Below are 14,755 nucleotides of genomic sequence, written 5' to 3' on the forward strand. Positions count from 1 at the left end.
AGGACCAGAAACTGGGATGTGGGGAGAGGCAGGGCCGCTTAAAATGAGAATCTCACTTCTCTCTGAGAGTCTGTGAGGTTGGAGGTCTGAGACCACCTATGAGCAGGCTGGTTCCTCCTGGAGGCTCCGAGAGCCATCCCCCATCGCTCTCCGTCCCTGGGAATGACCAGCACTCCTGGGCTTGTAGACAAAGACTTGTAACCCCACCTCTGCCTCCCTATGACCTCACCTCATGTGTCTGCTTCCCCTTCTTATAAGGACACTAACCCTGGGATTTAGGGCTCATCCTGATTCATTATAGCCTCTTCTTAACTTGACTACATCTGCAAAGACCCCATTTCCCAGAAGATCACATTCTGAGATTCCTAGGAGATGTGAATTTCGGGGTGATGCTGCTCAATCTCTGACAGGAGGGTTGGCAGGACGGAAGGTGGAGGCTGGAGATCACAGGTTCTTGTATACACAAGTCGCTCCGTCATCTGAAAAATTAAGATCAGGATTGCATGCTTCACAGAATTGAGAGGATCCTAAGGTGGGATATGGGTACAGTGCCCGAGATGGAGCTGGTGTGGAATACAGGAATGAATGAAGGGATGGAGAAAGGAAGGATGGGAGAGAGGGAAGGAAAGGAGGAAGAGGGAGGGAGGGAAGAAGGGCGGGAAGGAGAGAGGAAGGAGGGAGGGAGAGGAAGGTGAAGAGCCCCGCCTGTCTCACCCCAGGTCCCAGCCCTGCAGAGTGAGCCAGCCACAGCTTCCCCACACGTGACCCGGAAGCACCGCGCCGCAGGCTCCGTTCCTGGGGGAGATGAAGCATATTATGTGGATGCACTTGCGTGTTTGTAAGTCTCTTCCCAGGGAGGGATATGATTCTTTGAGTGCCAATAAGATGTTTGAGGAAACTCCACTGCTGTCCTGATCTTCAGGATTGAGTTGCAGTTGACATAGCGGGGGCAGAAGACGAGGATCTGTTTTCCTGGTTAATAAGGTTTATTTTTACTCTAGCTGAATAATACATGATCAGTGTCAAAATAAATTACAGTCCTTCCGTTATAAACCACTTTGCGGTCCTACACCCGAACTGTGTCTGCCTGCCTGCGTCCCGTGCCGCCTCTCCTTCTCGGTCTCCCGGGAAGACTCCTGTCCCCTCCCACCACCAAACTGCCATTCACTCTCTCCTTCCTGGAGCGGAATATAAATTGTGCGCCTCAGGGCCCTGTGAAACTTAACAGCATGTTGCATTAGGATTCGGTTTGGGGGCTATAAATTATGCAACAGCTCCAATTCCAAACCAAGCTGGTATTTTCACGTATGATATAAATAAAAACCTTAAATGATTTTTCTAAGTGTTTGATTTTTCATCTGTGGCTTACTCCCCTACTAAATTTCTGTAAAGACCCATCTATTAAGCTTTGGAGAAAAATACATTAAGCCGTTGTGCACTTGGCAGCCATGTGAGGCCGCCACCCTTGGGTTGGCCCCCCTCCCACCCCCAATGCCAGGCTTCCCCTAAGCCTTCTGGCCTCGGTCCCCACCTACACGATGAGAAGCAGAATTGCCCTTTTCAGAAGGGCTCCTTTCCAAATTGAAAACCAGGAAACAGGGGCAACCTGAAATACAGCGATGCTGGTCGTCCTGGAGCTTGGCATTTATGAAAAACCAATTCCTCTGGACCACAGCACCAGAGTCACATAACTTTAGTTAGAATGATATCGACAGATGTGGTTAGGAGCCAACCAAAAACAAAACATGCTTTTATGAAGGACAACAGACTTTTTCTTTATTTTAAAACCCAGAGAGAGAACCTTTCCCAGAAACTCCTCTGTCCAGCACTAAAGGCATAGCAGGTTCCGTCCTGTCTCGAGTCCCCCAGGCTGTACACAGCCAGGTGTTGGCCAGGTGATCTCCTCCAGCCTAAACACACCCACCCACATGTCCATCCCCCAGGGCTCCAGCCAAGCTGACAAGCTCTAAGGGCAGACAGTCAGGTCCAAGTCTGAACTCTAAAACTTAGAGGCTCTTGGTCTCTCTAATAAAGGCCCCAGTCCAAAAACCCCTCACCCACTGTCCTACCTCCCCTAGAGGCCCCCAGAGACCTGAGACCACCCCTGAGACCCCCGGAGACCCCCTCACCCCCTGTCCTACCTCCCCTGAGACCCCCAGAGACCACCCTACCCCACTCCGTTGTCCTCTACCCTTTGCTGGAGCTGTGTCTGGGTGCCACCTGTGGGCAGGCCCTGCAGGAACAGAGTCTCCCCTCTGGGAACCACCCATGAGGGCTCAGAAAGCACTTGGAGGCCCCACATGGGGTCCCAACCATCCTATGAGGAGAAGAGCATCTATGTTCTCAAGGCTTCGTGCATTCACATGGAGTCTTCAAACACCAGAAAACCCCTTAGCATTGTCTATCCCCATTATCCAGGGGAATCTCACCCCGGATGATGTCACGTTACAAAAGGGATACTGAAGATGTGATGAAGGTCCCTCATCAGCATTCATCAAAAGGAGATTTCCTCCAAGGACCTGACCTAATCAGGTGAGCTCTGAAAAGGGAATCTAGAAATCTGAGGCAAGAAGAGAAAGACACACTTCCAGAAGGAAGCCAGTGTCCATGTTAGGAGCTGTCTACAGAGCAAGAAGCAAGGAACAGTGAGTGGCCCCTCAGAGCTGAGAGCAGCCCCTGGCCGGCAGCAAAAACAGGAGAACTTCAGTCCTACAACCACAAGGAACCAGATTCTGTCAACAGCAAATGAGATTGGAAGAAGAGCTCAAGTTCCAGAAGGGGAAACTGCCCCAGCCAAGACTCTAGTGGCAGCCTTGTGGGATCCTCAGCAGAGGACCCAGCACAGACCTTTAACACAGGGACACTGTGAATAATAGATGGGTGTTGACTTAAGTCACTATTACTTGTTTGTTTGATTTGTTACACAGCATAGATAACTACCACAGGAAGCCAGAGCTCCCTGCCTGCCATCCTATGAGCCAAAGAGAGTGGACTTTTCAGGATAAAACATGATCCTATAACAAACCTTTGAATTTTTTAATCAGGTGCTTTTAATTCAGGATGTGGACTTCCTCTTGGTTTGAAAAAGTGTCTGAGGCAGAACCACTTTATAAAATGTGTTTGCACATCTTAACCTCAAACATTAGAATCTAATGGGGGGGTGTGAAACAGGATGGATTAATGCACCTTTTCTTCACAGGGATGCTTTGCTTCCACTAATTTCTACAAGAAAATGATCCAGATTGCTCTGCCCTGGTCCACAAAGCCTTTCCTCCTTAGTGTTTATGCTGCCCTGAGCATCTGGAATGGTTCCAGGTATTTCTGAGGTGAGGGGGTGTCGATTCCAATACTCAATCCAAAGATATGGTGCATATATACAATGGAATATTACTCAGCTAAAAAAAAGGAATGAAACTGGGTCATTTGTAGAGATGTGGCTGTACCAAGAGTCTGGCATACAAAGTGAAGTAAGTCAGAAAGAGAAAAACAAATATTGAATATTAATGCATGTATGTGGAATCTAGAAAAAAGGTAGAGATGAACCTATTTGCAGGAATAAAGTCACAGATGTAGGAAACAGACATGCAGACACAGCAGGGGAAGGGGGTGGGGTGACCTGGGAGGTTGGGGTTGACATATATAAACCACCACGTGTAAAACAGACAGCTAGTGGGAAGCTACTGTAGAGCACAGGGAGCTCAACTCCGTGCTCTGTGATGACCTAGAAGAGTGCAATGGTGGGCGATGGGAGGGAGGCTCGAGAGGGAGTGAATGTATGTATATGTATGGCTGAAAATTGGGAAAGGAGCATATCAAGGCTGCACATTGTCACCTTGCTTATTTAACTTCTATACAGAGTTCAGTTCACCTCAGTTCAGTCACTCAGTCTTGTCCAATTCTTTGCAACCCCATGGACTACAGAACACCACGCTTCCCTGTCCATCACCAACTCCCAGAGCTTGCTCAAACTCATGGCCATCAAGTCGATGACGCCATCCAACCATCTCATCCTCTGTCGTCCCCTTCTCCTCCTGCCTTCAGTCTTTCCCAACATCAGGGTCTTCTCCAATGAGTCAGTTCTTTGCATCAGGTGGCCAAAGTACTGGAGTTTCAGCTTTAGCATCATTCCTTCCAAAGAAATCCCAGGGCTGATCTCCTTTAGAATGGACTGATTGGATCTCCTTGCAGTCCAAGGGACTCTCAAGAGTCTTCTCCAACACCACAGTTCAAAGGCATCAGTTCCTTGGTGTTCAGCTTTTCTTATAGTCCAACTCTCACATCCATACATGACTACTGGAAAAACCATAGCTTGGACTAGATGGACCTTTGTTGGCAAAGTAATATCTCTGCTTTTTAATATGCTGTCTAGGTTGGTCATAGCTTTTCTTCCAAGGAGCAAGTGTCTTTTAATTTCATGGCTGCAGTCACCATCTGCAGTGATTCTGGAGCCCCAAAAAATAAAGTCTCTTACCATCTACGTTGTTTCCCCATCTATTTGCCATGAAGTGATGGGATCAGAAGTCATGATCTTAGTTTTCTGAATGCTGAGTTTTAAGCCAACTTTTCGCTCTCCTTTTTCACCTTCATCAAGAGGCTCTTTAGTTCTTCACTTTCTGCCATAAGGGTGGTGTCATCTGCATATCTGAGGTTATTGATATTTCTCCTGGCAATCTTGATTCCAGCTTGTGCTTCATCCAGCCTGGCATTTCACATGATGTACTCAGCATATAAGTGAAATAATCACAGTGTCAAAGTAAAGACCTGATGTACTCCTTTCCCAATTTGGAACCAGTCTGTTGTTTCATGTCCAGTTCTAACTGTTGCTTCTTGACCTGCATACAGATTTCACAGGAGGCAGGTAAGCTGGTCTGGTATTCCCATTTATTGAAGAATTATCCACAGTTTGTTGTGATCCACATAGTCAAAGGCTTTGGTGTAGTCAATAATGCAGATTAAAGTAGATGTTTTCCTGGAACTCTCTTGCTTTTTTGATGATCCAATGTATGTTGGCAATTTGATCTCTGGTTCCTCTGCCTTTTCTAAATCCAGCTTGAACATCTGGAAGTTCACAGTTCACATACTGTTGAAACCTGGCTTGAAGAATTTTGAGCATTACTTTGTTAGCGTGAGAGATGAGTACAAATGTAGTTTGAACATTCTTTGGCATTGCCTTTCTTTGGGATTGGAATGAAAACTGATCTTTTCCAGTCCTGTGGCCACTGCTGAGTTTTCCAAATTTACTGGCATATTGAGTGCAGCACTTTAACAGCACTCCTCCCCAAAGCGCACACAAATCCAGCTCCCAGAGGTCCAGAAGAGGGCACCTGTGTACTTTTCCTCAGTTGTGACTGACCCAGACAGAGTATGATCCAGGGGCTGGACTCCCAGCTGCAAAAGCAACCCCAGAAGACATGCCAGGCATCTCTGCCCTGCAGGCAGCCCTCCCTCCAACCCTAAACCCACTTCCAAGACAGAAGGTGGAACTCCCTTTCTAATAAAGGAAGATTGGAATTTCCCCTTGAGTTTCATCAAAAAGTTAATCAGCGAGAATACCACACAGGTTTCCTCCTCCTGAGTGATGCTTCTGGCCAGAAAATAGTAATAACCGTAAAAACAGCTCACGTGTATTGAGGGCATGCAGTGCCCAGAATCACATGGCTATGACTTCCTTGTAATTCTTACTTGAACCTCCAAAGAATGTGCCAGGTTCCTCATTTCACAGATGAGGAAGTCAACCCCCTGGTGATGTGACGTGTCTGAGTCCCCATGGGTATAAGTGACAAGGAGCCCAGACAGTGAATACCAAAGTCCAGTTTCTTTGTCACTTTCTCCACCCAAGAGAAACAAGCTTCCTTTTCGCTTAATTTTATCCTTATTACTAAAACAACATGAGCTTGTTTTGGATAATTTTAAAAACAGGGGAGAGAGGAAAAGCCATAAACCCACCCATCTTCCTACTGTCTAACCATAACTGTTCCTGATAATAATCATGATGATACGCTGGAGTTTATTCTTTCAATAGTTTCTGCTTTTTTTTTTTTTTTTTTGCAGGAATGAGACTGAATACTGTATGTGCTTTTTGTTCCTGGTCTCTATGCTTTCAGTTCAGTTCAGTTCAGTTCAGTTCAGTTCAGTCGCTCAGTCGTGTCCAACTCTTTGCGACCCCATGAATCGCAGCACGCCAGGCCTCCCTGTCCATCACCAACTCCCGGAGTTCACTCAGAGTCGCGTCCGTCGAGTCAGTGATGCCATCCAGCCATCTCATCCTCGGTCGTCCCCTTCTCCTCCTGCCCCCAATCCCTCCCAGCATCAAAGTCTTCTCCAATGAGTCAACTCTTCGCATGAGGTGGCCAAAGTACTGAAGTTTCAGCTTTAGCATCATTCCTTCCAAAGAAATCCCAGGGTTGATCTCCTTCAGAATGGACTGGTTGGATCTCCTTGCAGTCCAAGGGACTCTCAAGAGTCTTCTCCAACACCACAGTTCAAAAGCATCAATTTTTTAGGCTCTTTTTTTAAAGATTTTTTTGGGGGGTGTGATCCCTTTTTAAAGTCTTTACTGAACACTTTATTGTAACAAAATTTGTTACAATATTGCTTCTCTTTTCTATGTTTTGGCTTTTCAGCCTGGAGGCATCCAGGATCTTAGCTCCCAGAACAGGAATTGAACCCGCACCCCCTGTATTGGAAGGCAGATTCTTAACCATTGGGCCACAAGGGGTGTCTCCTGGTCTTCATTCTTGTGAAGATGTACTTGGTTCAACTGGGTAGAGCCCTCTGTGGAGCCAGACATCTTCCTCCTCCCCACCTCCTTACCCTACTCCGTGTGTGGGGGATGGGAGATCATGTCCTCCCTTTAGCATCCCTGCAAGGCTCTGGGAAGCAGCTTCCATAGCCGTTAGACAAGACAGGATGCTGCAAGTCTGCCTTTCTGGATCCTCATGTCAAAGGAAGTAACTCTCCCTGAGGGATCAGCTCCTCTTCTCTTAGACCCCAGGAGCAGGATGGGCACCCAGACTGGATGTGGAGAAGGAAGCCTGAATCAGATTCTGTAAGCTCGTCACCTTCCCCCTTGAAGGGTGCTAAGACCTTCAGATTCAAAAATAATCTTGACTAATAATATTGTTGTTCATTTGCTAAGTCATGTCCAATTCTTTGTGATCCCATGAACTGCAGCATGCCAGGCTCCTCTGTCCTTCACTGTCTCCCAGAGTTTGCTCAAACTCATGTCCATTGAGCCAGTGAAGCCATCCAACCATCTTATTCTCTGTCGTCCCCTTCCCTTCCTGGTTTCAATCTTTCCCAGCATCAGGGTCTTTTCCAATGAGTCAGCTCTTCGCATCTGGTAGCCAAAGTATTGGAGCTTCAGCTTCAGTATCAGTCCTTCCAAAGAATATTCAGGACTGATTTCCTTTAGGTCTGACTGGCTTGACCTCCTTGCTGGCTTGACCTCCTTGACCTCCTTGCTGGCTTGACCTCCTTGACCTCCAAGGGACTCTCAAGAGTCTTCTCCAGCACCACAATTCAGAAGCACCAATTCTTTGGCACTCAGCTTTCTTTATAGTCCAACTCTCACATCCACACACGACTGCTGGAAAAACCATAAATTTGACTAGACAGACCTTTGTTGGCTAAGTGATGTCTCTGTTTTTTAATACACTGTCTAGGTTTGTCATAGCTTTTCTTCCAAGAAGCAAGCATCTTTTCATTGACTGATAAAAGGAATAAAAAAATAAGGAAGATAAGAAAATGGGGAGAAACCAAGCAAAGGAGCAGGACCATTCACAGGGGCCCTCTCTTTCCAGGGTCTGCTGTGATGCTATCTTACCTCTATTTCTGAGACATTCTCCGTGATGCATTAGTCCGTGTACAGGCACGCTGAGGCAGCCATAACAGAGCACTGCAGACTCGGCACTCAACAACACTTATCCTCTGCCTGTCCTGGAGGCTGTAATCCAAGATCCAGGTGTCAGTTCCTCCCAAGGCTTTGCCTTTCAACCTGTAAACATCGCCTCCTCTCTGTGTCCTCACATGGTCCTCCCTCTGTGTATGTCTGCGGCCTGATCTCCTCTTCCTGTAAGGAAGATTCCAAATCAGTCATATAGAATCAGGACCCACCCCATGGGTCATATGGAATCAGGACCCACCCCATGACCCACTTTACTTAACTACCTCTACAAAGACCTATCTCCAAATAGAGTCACATTCTGAAGTCTTGGCATCAGGACATCACTATGTGAATTTGGGGGTGTGGGAAGGCACAATTCAGGCCATAAAAGGCAATGAAAACACCTTTTATGTCATCATAACTTAGGGAATGAGGTGGGAGGTAGTGGCTGTGATGCTGTCTGTTCTGGGGTGTCTGAGGCTCCACTAACAGGTCCTTGCGCCAAGTCCAGGACAAGCGACCCTCAAAGGAGTGATTCTATCCCCAGACACCCTGCCCCAAGGCCGGCAGAGGAGCAAGTTCACTTGGCTCCTCTGGGCTTATCTTCAAGGCCTCCACTGGGGTTCCCCCCTGGGAAAGAGAGGATGACCCAGGGCATCCGAGGTTCCCTACAGGTCCCGGCTCTGGCCAGGATCCCAGGCAGTAGTAGCTTTATAAGACAAGCTGCCATGGCCAGCCTTGTCATCCAGGGGTCTCCAGGCCACCAGGAACACAAGCTCAGGCTTTTAGGTTGCAAATATAAGAAGCCCATCCACTCAGCTGGTTCAGGAAAACCAAGGTGATTGACAGGCAAAACTCAGAACTCACAGCCTGGGCGGGTCTTTGAGGGGGCGGGGTCTCGAGGGTGGGGCTTAGACAGGGGCGGGGCTTTGAGAAGTGCCGGCCAGCTTTGTCTAGGCTCGTCCTGGCTGATTCCAGCTGGGCTCCCCTGCACATCTCTGGTCCTCGGGTGGGTGGGCTGGCGGCCTAATGACCTCACTGGGTCCCCTCACCTGTTTGGTGTCCTCCAGACTGTCAACCCCAAGGGCTGGCCCTTGGGTCCCCTTGTGGAGCTCATCTCCCAGCAGGCTGGCTAAGGCTGGTTCAGGTGGTGGCTTCCAGCTGTCAGCACTGCAAACAGACAAGCTTCTGCTGCTCATGTCCTCTAGTCAAGGCAAGTCCCCTGACCAAGGCCAGAGATTGTGTGGGAGCCCCCAAGGGCAAGGATCCAGGGAGAGGAAATACTAGATCACTGTTTTAAAAAAGATTTTTCTGATGTGGACCATTTTTTAAGTTTTTATTGAATGTGTTACAATATTGCTTCTGTTTTATGGTTTAGCTTTTTGGTTGCTAGGCATGTGGAATCTTAGATCGCTGACCAGGGATTGAACCTACACTGGAAGGTGAACTCTTAACCCCGGGGTTCCCAGAGAAGCCCTCCTACTGTGTCACTTCTGCAAGAGTCTATCCTACAGACCACATCCCCCCTTCTGCTGTCAAGACATCATCTTTGGTGGCACTTCAGTGACTTTACGGCCCCTTCTCCACTAGTGATGAAATTAGCAAACGTTTGTCTCAAGTCTCAAGTAAGGAGAACTCACTGGTGCTGAGCGGGCACTACATCCTTGCTGTCATATTCACCTTCCCCCTAGCATGCCCCTCCCTCCTTGAAGACTGCAGCACCTGCCTCTCTGTTCCTCCCCCTCCACCCGCTCCTGCCCCTGTCTTGGGGGCTTGATTCCTCCCAATACCAGGCGTCCCCATCCTCTGCCCCCAAACCCCTCATAACTTTCTCTTTCAACCACTCAGCCAGTCACTGACCTAGGCCTTGTGAGGACCACACCATGGCTCCTCCCTAACCCTACCCCAGCCTCTCTGCCTCTGACATCTGACCTGCTGCCTTTGATCACCTTGACTCAGGCCACACAGGCAAGGACACCAAATCTTAAAGAAGCTAGAACCCCTCCTGCCCTGGTAGTCTGGACCTGAGAGATGTGTGTGTGTGTACACGTGGGATTGTGCACGTGTCAATGCATATGTGCTGGGGTGTGCATAGATGTTGCACGGGTGCATATGTGCACATACGTGTGCACATGTAGTGTTGAGAGGCAGCCTGCTCATTCACTCCCACTTCATGCCATCCTCAAGTCATCTCACGGTCTTAAAGGGAGGTGGGGGGCCTGGACATCCCCATCCTGGGACAGGTCTGGAAAGTTCCTTGCCCTGGAGCAGTGAGAACAAGAGGCCATGCCCACTGCCAACTCTGGCCTCTATCCCCAGGATAAGATCGATGCCCCCTCTGGCCACACCAGGTCCTGGGTGCCTGCTCGGCACCAGTGAGTTCTCCTTACCTGAGACGAATGTTTGCAGACTTCACAACAGGTGGGGCCCCTCCCTCACTGAGTCCCCACCTCACCTACGCAGCAAGTGTCAGAGCCCCTCTGTCTTTTAGACAGAAACTAGACTGGTGGCTTCTGGGCCACACAGCTCAGCTCACTCTGCCTTCCTGCCCTCATTTTAAGGTTAGAGGAAAAATGCTTCTCAGTTCCATGTTTAACCAAAAGCTGATCCTGAGACTAAATGAGAAGATATTTTTCCTGCCGTCCATGATGCAATAGCAGTAAATGGTCAGGCCCCCATGGCTACCAATACCCCAGGGCGTCAGAAGTTGGGCCACTGTGTATTTTCCCCCAAGTTCTCCCCTGGATGCTTTGGGAAATGTGGCCACCAGAAATGTGCCAGGAGTCCCAGTGTCCAGAAAGTACATGGAGGGGAGCCTTTGAACTGGGGTGGACGACTCATTCTTTGCAATGGGAATTGTCCTAGACTCCCAGGAAGACTGAGAACTCACCACTAAGTGAGTTAAGTTCTTGGTATTTCACCCATGTGGTTATGTACGTAGACTCTGGACCTCAAACCCAGGCTCTGCCACTTACCCTCTGTGTGCTCTTAGGCAAGTCATTGCACTTCTCTGTGCCTCAGCCTCTCAATCCGTAAAATGGTATGACAACAATGGTCACCTACCTCACAGATAATTGTGAGCAGCAAATGGGTTAATGCATTTAAAACTGTGTTTGGTTCAGAAGTAGAAACTCAGGAGGAGATGGATCAGGGTCAGATCAGGTACTACGAGACCAAGTTTTCCACCCAGCTTGGAGCCCAGATACAGTGTCCTCAATTCTCCCAAGCCAATCAGCAGGACTTTCAACCCAAACCTCTACAGGGTACTGACCAGTGGGAAAGGGGGAGATGCTGCCAAGACCTGGCTCCTTTTTGATCTTTATTTAAAGGGGATTAGGAAATCCTGTAGAAATGAAAAAGCCTAAAGTGAGGCTACCGTAAGGATAGAATTTTTAAAGCAGGCAGATCAAAGAGGTACCTCTCGGTGCTTCCAGCATCCGAAGCTAGCCTTTTCATCAGCCTTCAGAGTGCCTGGAGGTCAGTGGACAACGGTGTGGTTTGTCCCTCCCAACCCCCTGTGCTTTCCAGTCAGCAGAGCTCCACAGCTTGTTTTTCTCCCTGCAACACAAAAAGGGAAAGAAGCAAGCTTCCAGTGACTGCTTGGCTGTGTGCCCCACATGGGGCCAGCATGTCACTTGCATCACCTCATTTATCCCTGTGACAACTTTGTAAGGTAAAGAGTATTATGCCCTTGATTCAAATGAAGAAGTTAGCTCTCAGACCAACTATCACTTGCTTCTGGTCATACCCCTTGACAAATGGGCAGCCGAGATTCAGATCCAGTTCTGCTCCCAACACACACACTCTTCCCATTGTCTGATGGGGAAATCACCTTGGGTGCTGAGCTCCCACAAAAGTATAAGACAATTTGGGAATTATTTACATTCTCAAGCCTTGTGTTCCCTTGTTTTTCCTCCCTGGTGTCCTGGGGACACTAGTACAGAGAAACCAGGACCAGACTGCCCCTACAACAGGTGAAGGGCTCAGGAGATCACACCCCAGGGGCCACCTGCTCACTAGCTTTCCCTCTGCCCATCCAGGATGCTCAGTCCCCTCTGACTGGGGCTTCTGGAGCTAGCAAGGTCAAGACTGTGGCATATTTGTCAGAAAGCCATATGAAGCCCTTGGCAAGCGCCCTTGGGCCTCTCATTCTTGAATGATGAACGTTATGTCTCTTTTATGGCTGGGGAGACCCGTAACTCAAGGGTGTAGCCAGCAGAAGAAAAAACTAGGACAGACTTCAGACGTGGAAGAAAAAGTAATACCCTTCATAGATGAGCTGTTTAAACTCTCCCACAGGGTAGCACTTTGTTTTTGATGAAAACAGCTGACGTTTGTCTCCAGGAGCCCAAACTGAGAAAAATGGGGCAGGCACTATTTATCCCAGCCAGAGATTATGATGTCCTGACCTGACACCCCCTGGGGTTCTCGCAGACTACTCAACCAAAATACAGAAACAGGGATCAACATGATTTTTCTCCATGTGCTGGTGCAACAGCTGGCTGTCTGGCTTTTTTCCTACACAAACAAGAGCTGACAAACAAGTTACAACCAGGCACTCAGCTGGTGTACAACCCTCTGCCCCACGCTGGCAGCTCAGATGATAAAGAATCTGCCTGCAATGCAGGAGACCCAGGTCCCCTCCCTGGGTTGGAAAGATCCCCTGGAGAAGCAAATGGCTACCCACTCCAGTATTCTTGCATGGAGAATTCTGTGGACAGAGGAGCCTGGTGGGTTACAGTCTATGGGGTCACAAAGAGTCAGACACAACCGAGTGACTAACGCTTTCACGTTCACTCCTGGTACAGATGCTGTGTGCCCTCATTAATGTAAATCCACAGGGTTTAGAAGGCTGACTGAAGAGTCCAGACCATAGGTAAAGGAAACTGGATGCTTTTTTAAATGATCACTAATCTCAATTATTTTTTTTAATTCTTATTTATTTTTGGTTGTGCTGGGTCTTTGTCACAGCACATGGGCTTTCTCTAGCTATGGCGAGAGGCGTATACTCTTTGTTGCAGTGTGAGAGGTTTCTCATTGCCATGGCTTCTCTTATTATGGAGCACGGGCTCTAGAGTGCACGACCTTCAGTAGTTGTGGTGTATGAGCTTAGTTGCTCTGTGGCATGTGGGATCCTCCCAGACCAGGGAATGAACCCACGTCCCCTGCATTAGCAGGCAGATTCTTAACAGAGGACCACCAGGGAAGTCCCAGAATTGTATTTTTGAAGAAAATGCATGGTATGTGAAAGGCAAGGTTTCAGCCTGATGAGGCACTGAAGTGTTTTGAAAGTATTCTGGATCTAAATCCACCTGTTGGGTGTAGGAGACGTGGTGGTATTCCACTCCTTAGCCCCTCTGCCCACGTGACTTCAGCACCATGGAGTGGACAGTTCCCCCACCTCATATACACTGCATCACTATGCTTTGTTTCCATCAAAACTCTCCCCACAGAATAGATGCGATACATGTATATGTATGGCTGAGTCCCTTTGCTGTCCACCTGAGACCATTACAACATTGCTAATGAGTTCTAAACCAATATAAAATCAAAAGCTTAAAAAATAAAAGAACTTTTGCCTAGATGAAGGAGGCCACTCTGCCCTTGCATTGACACAGCCCAGAGGTGTGCGGAGGATTAACTCTGAAAACACAGGGTGTGAAAGTCGGTGGATAAACGGCCCAGTCTCATTTCCTTCAGAGATACAACAATGAGACGCTTTCTACAAGGTACTTACAGGGCCCCTGGTGGGACTGAAGCTGAACACAGCGGTAGTCATCTCCACAGAAAGTACTTTCACTGAATTTTCCTCCTGCCCTGTTCCCCACCCACCATTCCTGCTTCTACTCCTTGGGACCACATCCCCATTAAAATGCCTGAGTCCAATCCTTTACTTCAGGCTCTGCTTTGGGGGAATCTAAACTAAACTTAGAAAGCCAACCTTCAGGATGGAATCCTGGAACTGCGTTGCTCCTCATATGACCGTAGCAAAGACCCCCTTTCTGGGTAATAAACTGAGCAGTGATCTTCCTTGGTGTGAGTCACAGCTATCAGAACTCTCCCTTGCATCATGTGGGATGGAGTAGAGGTGAAAGGAAAGCCTTGGTCTGTGCTGTAACAGCCCTTGAAGTACATGGAAGCAATGGAAGTTATAAAGTTAGAGAGTCTGCTGGTTCCTTGTTAACTGCCTTCGACTTGATGGAAGAGAATGACAAGCTCAGGGCAGCCAATTATCAGCTCAGGGTGTGCAGTCAAAGCCAGAATGCCTCCCTGGCATTTACCCTCATCTCCTGCAGCCAGAGGGAAGACGGTGCTGAAATCAACTCTGTAATTAAACGTAAGGTTGGGAAAACTGTAAGAGTCAGTGAATGCATAGTCTTGACAGGTCTCCAGGGCTCATGCCAAGGTCTATTAGAGGAGTGGGACCCTGGTTCAAGGATGAGACATTTGGGTCAATGCACCTAAGAATCTTGAACCTCAACCTCTGAAGAATCATCCCCCCCTTTTCTAGAGGAAAGAAACCTCCTCTAAATTGGTGACTATGAAAAGATGAGGCTTCGTGTTACCATGCCCCATAAGATGATGCTTTTTCTCCTCTCCACTCTTCCCCTCCTTGTTGCTTGAAGACCAGTAACTTAGACATAGTTATCAGCATGGGCTGTGCAGACTGTGAGAAATCCAGAATGAGTGATGAAGGAAAGAGATGACAGATTTTAGAACTAGCTGCAGCAGCAAAACCAGCTGAGTTTCACATCCCTCAGGCTTGAGACTTTTCTTAGAAAGTCTAACCAGCCACCACCTTGAATATTTAGTGACCGAGTAGATGTAATGTGAGGCACATGTGGATCTGAGAAGCCGAGGGTGAGTGGG

The sequence above is a fragment of the Capricornis sumatraensis genome, chromosome 14 (assembly GCF_032405125.1).
Source record: "Capricornis sumatraensis isolate serow.1 chromosome 14, serow.2, whole genome shotgun sequence".
Lineage (NCBI taxonomy): Eukaryota > Metazoa > Chordata > Mammalia > Artiodactyla > Bovidae > Capricornis > Capricornis sumatraensis.